Source organism: Malaclemys terrapin, chromosome 8 (genome assembly GCF_027887155.1).
Source record: "Malaclemys terrapin pileata isolate rMalTer1 chromosome 8, rMalTer1.hap1, whole genome shotgun sequence".
Taxonomy (NCBI): Eukaryota; Metazoa; Chordata; order Testudines; family Emydidae; genus Malaclemys; species Malaclemys terrapin.
Genome location: NC_071512.1, coordinates 45,303,250 through 45,316,592, shown reverse-complemented (window position 1 = coordinate 45,316,592; position 13,343 = coordinate 45,303,250).

The following is a 13,343-nucleotide window of genomic DNA, read 5'->3' as shown; positions in this document are numbered from 1 at the left end:
CTACAAACGTGGCTGGCCTCAGTCTACATTCCAAGCAAGCACCCCCTGGACCAGGTGGTCATGGTGCCAAGCCACGTCCTCTCATTGCTCAACTGGTGGTGGGATTCCAGGTCAGTGCTGTGGGGAGTCCCTTTTGCGACCCTGTCGCCCTCACTCACCTTGGTCTCAGACGCGTCGGACCTGGGCTGGGGGGCTCATCTGGGCAACCTCAGCACCAAGGGCCATTGCTCTTTATATCACTGTCAGGGAACTCAGAGCAGTACGCCTGGCATGCCAGGCTTTCCTGCCCTGCCTGGAAGGCAAGGTGGTGCAGGTTCTGATGGACAATACTGCCACAATGTACTACATCAACAGGCAGGGCGGCACCAGGTCTTCAGCCCTCTGTTGGGAAGAGCTCAGCCTTTGGGACTTTTGTGTGCAGCACGACATTCATTTGATGGCTGCCCACTTGCCCGGTACCAAGAACGTCCTGGTGGATCGCCTCAGCAGGACCTTCTCGTCTCACCACGAATGGTCACTCTACCTGAAGGTGGTCAGCCTAGTCTTTGAAGGTGGGGGACTCCCCAGGTGGACCTGTTCACATCCAGATATAACAAGAAGTGCCACATGTTCTGTTCTCTGCAGGGCAGGGACAAAGGCTCCCTATCAGACACCTTCCTGATCCCGTGGTCAGGAGCACTCATGTACGCCTTCTGCTGGTGCCGCTGAGCCACAGGGTCCTGCTCAAGGTGAAGCGAGACAAAGCTTCAGTCACCCTCATAGCCCTGGCATGGCCTCATCAGCACTGGTTCGCCATGCTCCTGAGCCTTTCAGCAGCCACCCTCTTATAGTTGCCTCTTCGGCCGGACCTACTGTCCCAGAACCACAGCAATCTGTTGCACCCAAACCTGGTGGCACTGCATCTGGCGGCCTGGTTTCTGCATGGCTGAGCGGCAGTGTTCCACTGGTATCCAGTAGGCCCAGCAAGAAGCCCTCCACCAGGGCTACCTATGTATCGAAATGGAAGCAGTTCACATGTTGGGCCACAGATCCCTGTATCCGGGTGGAGGAGGCCCCCCTGCAGGATGTCCTGGACTATTTGCTACACCTGAAGCTACAGGGCCTGTCGCTGTCCTTGATCAAGGTGCACCTGGCGTCCATTTCGGCTTTCCAACATCCATTTCAAGGCAGGTTGGTCTTCACCCATCCCATGACGGCACGGTTTCTGAAAGGTCTGGAGTGCCTTTGCCCGCATGTCCGGGACCCAGTCCCTCCTTGGGACCTGAATCTTGTGCTCTCCTAGCTCATGGGACCCCCCTTTGAGCCCCTGACTTCCTGCTCCCTTCTGTTATCCTGGAAGGTCTCCTTTTTGGTCGCTATAACTTCGGCCCGTAGGGTGTCCGAGATCAAAGCGTTCACATACAATCTTCTATAAGGACAAGGTCCAGCTGCATCCGCACCCAGCTTTTCTGCCCAAGGTTGTCTCCCAGTTTCACACGAGTCAGGACATATATCTTCCGGTCCTTTGCCCGAAGCCTCATGCGACGGATGAGGAGCACAGGATGCACACCTTGGATGTTAGGCAGGCTCTGGCCTTCTACATAGAGAGAACGAAGCCGTTCCGTAAGCCTAAGCAGCTATTTATTGCTGTCACAGACTGAATGAAGGGTTGTCTAGTATCCACCCATAGGATCTCATCGTGGATCACGGCTTGTATCTGCTACTGCTATGAGCTGGCGAAGGTGCCCCCGCCACCAATTGTGATGGTCCAATCCACTAGGGTTCAGGCCTCGGCAGTGGCCTTGCTTGCTCAGGTGCCGATCCAGGAAATTTTCCATACCTGGTTGTCCATCCACAGGTTTGCCTCGCACTATACGCTGGTCGAGCAGGCTTAGGGTGATGCTGGTTTCAGCACAGCAGTACTCCAATCTGCATGACTGTGAACTCCGAGCTCATCTCCTGGGATTCTGATTATGAGTCACCTATAATTGACATGAGCAAGCACGCGTAGAAGAAAAAACTGTTACTCCCCTTTTTGTAATTGTTGTTCTTCAAGATGTGTTGCTCATGTCCATTCCATTACCCGCCCTCCTGTTCCTCTGTTGGAGTTGTCGGCAAGAAGGAACCGAGAGGGCACAGGGCTGACAGCACCTGATATACCACGCCATGAGCATGGCACTCCAGAGGGTGCCACAGCTGGCCCTATGGGTACCACTAAGGCAAAAGACTCTGATGGCCGCGCACGTGGGCATACGCATAACCTACAATGGAATGGACATGAGCAACACATCTCAAAGAATAACAGTTATAAAACGGTGAGTAACTGTTTTTTCTCCTCTCTCCTGGCAGCCTCCTTGACATTTATTGTATCTCTTTCTGTGCCATTCAGGTTTTCCAGCGTGCACCCAACCGCCAGTGACAATCTGCCAAACCGCATAATCTCTGGCAAGGTGCTTGTGAAACCGAACATCAAGGAGTTCGCCACAACCAGCGCCATCTTCAAAGATGGAACCAGAGAGGACAACCTTGATGTGTTTCAGAGTAACAGCCGTGTTACCAGAGAGGACAACCTTGATGTGGTTATCTTTGCTACAGGATACAGCTTCTCTTTCTCCTTCCTCGGGGATTGTGTCAAAGTGGTCGAAAACCAGGTCTCCCTGTATAAATTTGTCTTCCCTCATCTGGAGAAGCCAACTCTGGTTTTCATTGGCCTCATCCAACCATTTGGGCCCCTCATGCCCATTGCTGAACTCCAGGGTCGCTGGGCCACACGTGTGTTCAAGGGTACGTGAACCAAAATGCAGGAAATAGTCTAGCCTGCTGGGCAGAGAAAGCACAGACATTTCCAAGGAAATCCTACAGCCAGTGCTGTTCAGGTGGACAGTCTGCCATCATGCAACATTTCTGTTGCTCTCCCTCTTTCGACTGCCATCTTCCCAGTGAAAGGTGACCAGGTTGTGTTCTCTGTTTGTGTCTTTCTGACACAGAAAGACCTGACTGGTTTATTTAGAAATGTTCTGGGCTGATTTTCATTTCTTCCAAAAAAAGCCATCTTTTCTGTTGGGAAAAAAGTATCTATTATAAAACGTGGACTAGCTTTACTCTCTGGGTGCTCCCCCCACCCCCGTCCTCTCCCCTCCCTCTCTGTTGGTGCTGGAGTCTGGCTAGATTTCTCTTACACTCTGGCTGCACTTAGTTTGCAATTTTGCTCGCCCCCTCTCCTTTGCTCACCCACTCCCAGCTCCCTGCCTTTCAAAGTCCATCCCCCGCCCCCCAAATGTTCAGTCTTCCTGGGGGCAGGAGGTGTTGCTGAGGCTTCAAGAGCCGTTACTCTCTAGGGTTTATCTGGGAGCAGGGGAAGAGGCAAAAACAACTCTCTTTTCTCTGGGGCTCTTTATCTATTCCTTGTTCCTCTTATTGCCGAGGAGCTGTTGCCTCTGTGTCTGAGAGCACCTCATGGAGCTCCCTTCTGACTCGGGCTTCTCTTTCCTAGGGCTGAATGGATTGCCTTCAGCAAGCGACATGGTGGCCGATATTGCCCAGAAAAGAGAGGAAATGGCAAAACAGTAGGAACAATTACATGACTCAGTAACCGCTGAGCATGCTGGGAAGGCTCCAGGGCAGCCAGTCCCCTCCTCACCATTTCCTATTGACTAGCTCAGGCACACTAAAAGTGCTGTCATTTGTGGATTCCATTCTCAGGCACCTGTTTCTCCCCATGCATTGTACAGGGAACTGAGGCCTCCAGTTCAGGGCCATGGAGTCCACTAGGTGGCAAGGCACCAAACATTAGGCAGCGCAGTGCTGAGTGTTGCAGCACCTAGGTCTCTGTGTGGATCTAGCCCTGAGGCATTACTATGATCATTTATTTCAGGTATGTGAAAAGTCAGCATCACACCATCCAGGTGGATTACATCCCATATATGGATGAACCCGCCTGCCTGACAGGGATCAAGCCCAGCCTGCTGTCTCTCTTCCTCATGGATCCAAAGCTCGCCGTGGAGGTTTTCTTTGGCCCCTGCACGCTGTACCAGTACCGCCTGAGAGGGCCAGGGAAGTGGGATGGAGCCAGGAAAGCCATCCTGACCCAGAGAGAACAGATCATTAAATCTCTGAAAACCAGGGCAGTAGGAGATTGTACCCACCACACCTCAATGCCCTATTTGATTAAGATAGTTGGTGCCGTTGCTCTCTTTGCTATAATTTTAAATGCTCCTTCTCTGCTTGGTTACATAGGAAAAAAATATTATGGTGAACTTGATTATCTGGTTTCTGTGGGTTTCCAACTGATTCCCTGCAACTTTAGCACACATCCAGTGTAACCCTACACTTGCACTATCATCTGCTAGGAACTTCCTCCCTGGGTTTGTCAGACATGGCTGCTAATAGCCCAGTGGTGACTTAGGACAGCTTTATTGTATAAACCAAGGCGTAGAGATCTTTGGTTCTGTTAAATATTTCTTGCACTGCTAGAAAATACATATTTTGGGGTGACACTGCTGTTAAAGTGTAGCATAAATAAGTATATGATGCATCACATTTCGGACAATCACACTTTGACCTGACATGAATTAGAGAGGTGCTGATTGCAACTCCGTAGTTCAGGTTGAATTCTGCTTTGCACTTAACCTCAACCTCTTTGTTACCAGCATATTTACAAATACAGTGTATCCTCTCCAAACTACCAGCCTGGACTCTTAGGAGTAGAGATTGAATTTTCTGAGAATTTACAAGTAAATTTGTCATTAGTTTAAGTTAATATTAATTATCCTCTGTAAGATGTATAGATGTGCCTTGAACATATTCATAATTATCATTCCGTCTGGCCCTTAAATCACTAAAGCTATCAGTCTACACTCTTCTCCCTGACAACCATGGTCACAGCTCTCCACCTCTGTTTACCCCAAAATAGGGTGATGCAGGTCTGAACTCCACCTAGAAACTAAGGCTAATGAGAGATCCATCTTCCAACTCTTAATACTGAAGACCATTTGTCTAAGGCAGTGATTCTCAATCAGGGGTCTGGGGCCCCCTTGGGGGCCACGAACAGGTTCCAGGTTCCACCAAGCATGGCCTGTGTTAGACTCACTGGGGCCCATGGCAGAAAGCCGAAGCACTACTGCATGGGACTGAAGCCTGGGGCCATAAGCCCTGCCACCCGGGGCTGAAGCCAAAGCCTGAGCAAGTTAGCTTCGCAGGGGCCCTTGCAGGGGCGGCAGGTTGGTAGAAATTTTGGTGCTGCCCAGAACGCTCAGAGCCCGCCCCTCCCCCTGAACTCCTTCCTAAGGAGGGAGTTTGGGGGGGGGGAGGTTTGGGGTGCAGGTCCTGGGTTGGGGCAGGGAATTGGGGTGTAGGATGGTTGAGAGGTTGGGCTCTGGGATGTAGTTTGGGTGCAGGCTCCGGGCTGGAGCACAGGGTGAGGGTGCAGGCTCTGGGAGGGAGTTTGGGGATGGGAGAGGCTGTGAAGGGATGGGGTGCAGGCTCTGGAACGGAGTTTGGTTGTCGACTCTGGGCTGGGGTAAGTGGTAGGGGTGTAGGAGGGAGTTTGGATACAGGCTCTGGGAGGGAGTTGGGGTGTAGAAGTGGGTGTGTGGGAAGGGGGCGGGGGTGCAGACTCTGGGACGGAGTTTGGGTGTTGGGTGCAGGCTCTGGGCTGGGCTGGGACAGGGCCTGGGGGTGCAGGAGGGAGGTGAGGGGTGCAGAAGGCTATGTGTGTGAAGAGGGTGAGGGGTGCAGGCTCTGGGACAGAATTTGGCTGCAGGCTCTGGGACAGAGTTTGGGTGCAGGAGGGGATGTGTTGGGGCACGGGGTGCGATGCAGGCGGGGTGGAGGGGTGCAGGCTCTGGGAGGGATTGTGGAGGGCTGGGTGCAGGCTCTGGGATCGAGTTTGAGTGCTGGGTGCAGGCTCTGGGCAGGGGTTGGGAGTGTACGAGGGGATGAGGGGTGCAGGCTCTGGGACAGAGTTTGGGTGCAGGCTCTAGGCTGGGAGTGCAGGTTCTGGGAGGGAGTTTGGGGGCCGGAGAGGGGGTGTGGGCTCTGGGAGGGGGTGCTGGGGAGGAGGGGACTGCCATCACATGTGGCTTCCTTCCTCCCCTCTTGCCCCTCACCATAGCCTTACTGGGGGTGGGGGATGGGGCTGCCCCTTGCCCAGTGTTTGCAGGAATGGTGGCTGGCGGGGGTGGATCACAGGGTCAAACACTCACCGAAGCCCCAGCAGCTGCTCAGGTGAGTCACGGAGTTCCACTCCAGATGACTCCCGCCGGAAGCCCCCTTGGAGTCTAGTGCCAGGGAAGGGGAGGGCTGCCAAGCACGTGTGTGCCTCCTCCCCATCCTGAGGTGCAGTAGCAGCAGCAGCTGCCTCAGCCTGATGCCAGTGTTACTCTTGTGCTGTTCTGTAGCTGCTGACAGCGGAGGTGAGGGAGAGCCGTGCTGCTTTCACTCAGGCAGGGGCGCTCCGGGGGCCGGGGGAGAGACCCAGCTCCAAACATTGGTTGAGCAGGGCCTGAATATTGCTGGAGCCCGGGCACCACAAGAGAATATAACTCACCACCCCTGGGCCCTTGTGGCATGGGGCCACAGGCAATTGCCCTGCTTGTTACCCCCTAACACCTGTGCTGGCTTTTATATGCAGAAAACCAGTTGTAATGGCACAGGTGGGCCGTGGAGTTTTTATAGAGTGTTGGGGGGGGGGAGGGGGCTCAAAAATAAAGATGTTGAGAACCCCTGGTCTAAGGAATAGAATCCCAGATAAACTGGGAGGTTTAAATGAAATCTTCATGCTGTGGTTAGTTATTTTAGGCAAGAATCTCTCATAATTTACATATGGAAGGAACATCTCTTCTTCCCTCTGTCTGGCTAAAAAGAACTAACAAAATGTTTTCATATGCAGAGTAGGACATTGTGAGGGTCTCAGTTTCTTCGCAAAGCCTTCGGGGAAGAAGGATCCATAACTTAAAAGACCCTTGAACAGAATCCTTCCCAGCTAGGACACATGTTCAGAAATGACCAGAACCGTCTGAAAATGAGGCCTGAAGCATTATGTTCAGTGTTCAGTGTCACCAACTGTCACAGATCCCCAGGATCAGTGCTAGGCCCCCAGCTTTGGAACAGTCTTTTGGTGGAACCCCTTTGGTGTGCCAGACCCCCAAGGAGTCTCACACTTCCCTCAGGATAGGCCTCAGAATAGGCCCCCTTCTGGGACTGAACGTCTGGGCTTCAGCCTTCCTCCTTCACCCCCTGAGCTCTGTTCAGAGAGTCCAGCTGACACAGACTCGTACGCATCTCAGGGACCAGTGCACCTCACCCAGAATTTACAGTGACACAAACAGCTTTTCAAAACAGTCGGGTTCATTAGCAGGGCTGGCCCACAACATTTTGGCACCAGAGATGGGGAGCTCAAATGATGCCCCCATATCCCCTTGCTTGGGCCAAAACTTTGAAAGATCTCAATTCTGCCTTCTTCCTGTTCTACTCCTCTCATGGTACTGCTCTGCTACCTACCCCAATAAAGGAGAACTGACAACTTAAAATGCTTTGTTCAAAAATTTTAAGTAACACTTAACTTTCAAACGCCTGAACAGCAAATGTAACTTTTCTTGTCTGCATAGTAAACACTGGCATTTTTACCTGTTTGAATAATCAAAGTGATGCTTTCCATGCCTTCTTGGTTGCTAAGATTTGAACTGCTTCCCGCCGAAGGTCCACAGTCTGGGGCAACTCATGCTCTATTGAGATGGTGCAAGGCCGACCAGCCTCTCCTGTGTCATTGTGGAGCGTAGATGTGTTTTTATTAATTTCAACTTGGAGAAGCTGCGTTCTCCACTGGCAACTGTTATAGGAAGTATTAGAAGTATGCGGAGAGCAACAAAAGCATTTGGAAAGAGGGTGATCATCTTATTTGTGCACATATATTCCCGAACAGCCTTTGGAATTGATCCTTCTGAAATATATCTTGAAAGCGCTTTCAATTCGTCACCTAAAACACTCGCATCAATATCGCGCGTGTCATCATGTGTCAACACTGTCTCCAGTGCCCTCATTACTGGTGTAGGTTTTCTTCAGGTATAGTGAGGACTTTTGGAATATCATACAACATCCCAAATATAGTGCTGTGTTCTTGAGCTGCATGAAATGTTCTTCAACTGACTGTATTGCACAATCTAGCACCTGGTTAAAGAATTCAACTTTGAATTGTTGTTTGGGGTCTCTTATGGGATTATCCGGTGCTTCGTAATCAAAATGTCTTCTTCTTCGGTGACTCTTGTATTCTAGAATGGGTGGGGAAATAGCTTCAGTTTGAAGTTCCTCTGCCAACTTCTGTGCACTCTTCAGAACATTTTGAAATCCCTCATATGACCGGTAAGACTGTAGGTATGACTTTGCTTTGTCCAGTTGTTCCATTGTTCCAGATATATCAAGGTCAACACCTTGGAATCTCTTGCTTACAACATTTATTTCAAACAGTATGTCATGCCACAACACTAAGCCACACAGAAATTTGAAGTTATGTATGTTTCTGGTGATTCCATTTCCCTCTGCCACTGTTCTCCCACGAACAGTTCCTGTCATAGCATTATCCTCCATAATGGCAACTATGGCATCATCTATCTTCCCAATTTGGTGTTTGATAGACTTTATTACCTCCACTCGACTTTCCCATCATGTGGCACTCAGTTATTTCAGTGTCAGAGAGGATGTTCCCAGATGTTGCTTCAAATTTTGCCATCGATGAGTTGACGCAGAGAAAAATACATAGATGCTTTGAATTACATTAAAAAATTCAGCAACCTCACTAGAAGCTGATGCTGCATCACTGACCACCAAGTTCAGTGAATGAGAACTGCATGGGACAAAAAAAGCTCGAGGGTTTAACTCTTGGCTCTGTGTCTGCATTCCTCTGTTCTTTCCTCTCATGATGGCACCATTATTGTAGCCCTGACCTCTCGTGTCAGCTATTGCAATTCCTGTATCTTCCAGCTTTTTAAGAAGCACATTTGTCATATCAGCTCCTGTAGTATCATCAAAGTCAATAAATTCTAGAAAATTCTCTCTGACACTCACCATTGCAGGGACATTTTCACTAGGTTCTGTTATTGTTACAAAATGCACCATTAAAGTCATTTGTTCCGTATGGCTGATGTCAGGTGTGCAGTCCAGAATAACAGAGTAATATCTTGCTGACTTCATATCTACCACAATCTTCTGTTTGACTTTTGTTGCCAGTAACTGTATGATCTCATTTTGAATTGTTTTTCAAAGTTAGTGGTGTGTGTACATTTCTTGGGTGGTGACTCTTCTTAGATGCTCCTGGAGTATAGCATCAAACTCAGCCATCAGCGCCACAATTTTAAGGAAGTTTCCATTGTTTGGCACATACAGCTGATCTGAAGTGCCACACAGTGCTAGGTTTTGGGTAGCAAGCATTCTCATAATGGCAATGAGCCTTTTCAGACCATTTTGCCAGTAAAGAGACTCTGATGCAATCTTCTCTTGATGCTGATCATCTATGGTGGCCTTTAACCTTAGTCTCATCTCAAGCTCTTTCCACCTATGGAATGCTCTCTGGTGATTTGCTGCCTTCTCACGGCATGCCAGATTTCTAGCCAGATTTTTCCAGTCCTTTGTTTCTGTAGAATCCAATATGGCTGGAACATTAAACTGGAAGAGTTTGCAACAAAAACAGTATGCAGCATTCTGGGTTTTTGAGTACATAAGCCATGGCCTCTCCACTTTGTCACCATTGGGAATTTCACGCCGGTAATGTGTTGGATGGAAACTTCTATTTTCATTGTCTTTGGGGAACATGAAGTTTTTCACTTGCTGTCGCCCATGCAGTACAGGAAATCCCTCAGGCTACTGCTCAAGTGGGTCCACAGTCCTGGATCATCTAGACTTAAGGAACTAAGCTCAGCAGCAGGTGTTTCTTGCGCCTACACCATACTCTTCTCTGATCTACACTTTTCTTCAGGAATGTGCATGGTTTCATCCATTTGAGATGGAGATATGGATGCTGCAGTAGCTGCCAAGTCACCTGCACTCTGACTAATTGGAAGATCAGGCATCTCCTCACCACTCACATCCTCGCTGGGCCCGGAAGGCTCACATTTGTGTCTATGTATCTCAGGAGAGCTCCTTCCTGCTTAGATAGAAAGGCATCTTTTGCTTGCTTTCTTTTTCTGAATGCTGCCTCAGAGGGGCATTTTCTTCTTTCACTCATGACTGCTGTTCTGTGCCAGCTATAGTGGTCTCAACACTCAATTGAAGGGGAAAAATAAGCAGGCTGGTAGCAGGGCCTGAGTGAGGGAAGATATCAGCGTCTTAAGGGCCTAACTGGCTCCTACTACTTCAGTTGACTGCCTGTTCTCCTCAAGTGGGTTCAGGGAAGCAGCAGGAGACAGGAAGCTCCCTGGGAAGATGGTGTTAATCAGTCCAGGCTCCTGGGGATGCTAGAGAGGTACATAAGAGGATCTTCCTCCTCTCTCTCCCTGCAGCTCCTGCTGCTTTCTGTTATTCCTTCTTACCTTTTCTCCTGCCTGCCTATTATGTCTCTTGTGCCCTCCTTCCTCCAGCAGAGCACTCCACCATCTCTGTGCATCTACAGCAGAGAGAATACATATGCACCAGCAGCAGACACAATTTTCTACACTCTGGGTCTTAGTGGTGCCCCCCCACACAGTCTGGCACCTGAGGCGGCCGCCTCAGTTCGCCTCATGGTAAGGCCAGCCCTGTTCATTAGTCCCCTGGAACAGCTTAGGAAGTCCTTAGGTTAGCACAGAGAACTGAGGGTTAAAGCATAGATCGTTCTGTTCAGCCCAGAGCCCCAGCCAAGCTGTAGTGAAACTCCACTTTCAGGTTCTCTCTCTCTCACTCCATCTGACCTCCTTAGTCAGTTCCCGGGTGAGAGAGCTTCCAGCTTCTGCCACAGCCAGCTTATCGCCCACCTCGCACCTTTCAATCCTTTGTCCTTGGGCTGGGGTCTCTGCTCAGCATCCCTGCTGAGAGTGTCGATGAAGCAGTCACTGGAGCTTGCATTGTCTCTCCAGAGCCCTTGTTGATCCGGATTGGTTTCAGCCAATTCCTTAATGACTCTATTCATTCCACCCAGACAGGGAGGTGACACACACACCTATGTCTCTTAGCCTGCCCTTAGAGGAAACTTAGTCCCTTTTTCCTCACTGGATAGCCAGGCACAGATAGGGGAAACTGAGGCATACATCAGACTGCATTCCCCTGTCATCACACAAAACCCAAGCATTCAAAGATCATGAGTCACACCCCACAAAATCCTGAGACTGGCTTAGGAATAGTGAGATTTTTCAAAAAATAATAAATGCTGAGTGATTTTTCTTTGCCTTCTGGCTTTTGCGCCTTCAAGGTTCACATTTTCCAGTTACTTGGCAACCAGAGGACTAGAATCCAGGGCCGGCTCCAGAGTTTTTGCCGCCCCAAGCAGCCAAAAAAAAAAAAAGCCACGATCGTGATCTGCGGCAACTCTACCGCTGCCGCTTCATTCTTCGGCGGCAATTCAGCGGCAGGTCCTTAGCTCCGAGATGGAGTGAGGGACCCGCCGCTGAATTGCCGCCAAAGAGCCGGACGTGCCGCCCCTCTCCATTGGCTGCCCCAAGCACCTGCTTGCTGAGCTGGTGTCTGGAACCGGCCTTGTAGAATCTCTTTTTTTTTTTTAAATGAAAGCTGAGAGTTTGATGTAATCACATGATTCCAGGAGCTTTAACTATAAGAAAAACACACAGCCATGCTGCTCTCCCCAGGGACATCCACTTCCCCATCTCTTCTGCCTCTATCCTATCCCCAGCCTTAGCCCATTAGTCTCCTTTCCTCCAAATTCCTCAGATCCCTCCGCCTCCTTCCCAAAAGTCCATGGTTCATTTGGAAGTTAATGGACAAACTAGGCCTGTTGGAAGTTAGGACAAATCAATGGACAAAATAATGAGAAGATGGACGCTTCTGCCCATCACCTCTTTTTTATGGCCCTGAAAGATACTTTGGGGAGCACGGCCTGATAGGCTGAGGGATTCCTGGAGGAGGGGGAAGGCATGGAGCCTCCATTCCAGGGATTGCATCCTTTGCCTGCGGATCCCAAAGTTATCACCTCATCATGAAGTCCAGTCCTCAGAACACCAGCGAGAATACCTGGCCGTCATAGCTGCACCAGTGGACATTCTAGCTGGAGACACCTGAGATCCTGCTTTGACTCCCCTTCCCTTGTGTGTTCCTTTCTGCCCACTATTTTTTCCTCCTGTCCTAGAACTTGCACACACTCTCTCTCTCTATGATCCTGAGGTCAACTGTACCACACAGCATCAGCATAATGAGATGAACGAGTCCACCCAGCTTTGCCCAGCCTGAGAGACCAATAAAGAGAGGGACAAGACCAAGCAGATGATGTCCCAGACTGGAAGATGAGCTGAAACCTGGGGCACCTGCTGTCATGGCTGGCTTGCCATCCCGGAGCATCCGTCTGTGGCTGAGTGGATGCCAGGAATCCTGAGAATATCAACAAAAGCTGCATTTCTCCCACCTTTACTACCCTCACCATTTTGTGCCCATCTGTTATCGAAGTAGGAAAGTTGACCATTGTTAACATCTCACAACCAAGCAACAAAACAAACCCTCCCCCTACCCCAGAAGGAGTGTCTGATGAAATAAGAGACTCAGACTGATATTCTCTCTTTTATAAGGAACTTTGATAGGTTTGGGTTAACTGTGTAATCCTTCTGCCCGTCTGAGTTGGCAGCAACAAGGGCTGGGTACAGTATCTAGGGGTTCCATTTCAATAACGCAATGCAAAACCGGCTCGAGCTCCCACCCAGTGACCTGGGACAATTACATACCACCCCCGGGCACCTCTAAGAGGCAATACTTCCCTTCTTGCAAGCACAGAGTCTGAGTGAAGCAAAATCCTTTTAATAAAGGAGGGAAACAATGCAGCATTATGTTGGGGAAACACCACAAACAGGATTCATAACACAAACCATGAGCAAAAGACCCACCCCCAAGTAAGTTTGGCAGTATCCTTTTCCCCTCAGGGTCTTAAGTCCAACGCCCCAAAAGTTTCTTGAGTTCAGCATCCCAAAAATCACCCAAAAGTCCAGCAACCCAAAAGTTTCTGTCCCTGGTCAGTGCAGCCCCAGAGTTCAAAAGTTTATTTGCAGAGTTTTACCACACACACCCCCCTCCACCTGGGTGGAAATGGGGGTGGGAAGGTGCACGCAGAGTGTTAAGGGGCACCTTACGTGGGCCAAGGCCAGCTGCCCCGCCTCTCCATGGGGTTCTGCTGCAGCCTCCACCACGAGCTGCTCCAGTCCACCAGCCATCCCATGAGGCGCTCCAGCCGTCCCATGAAC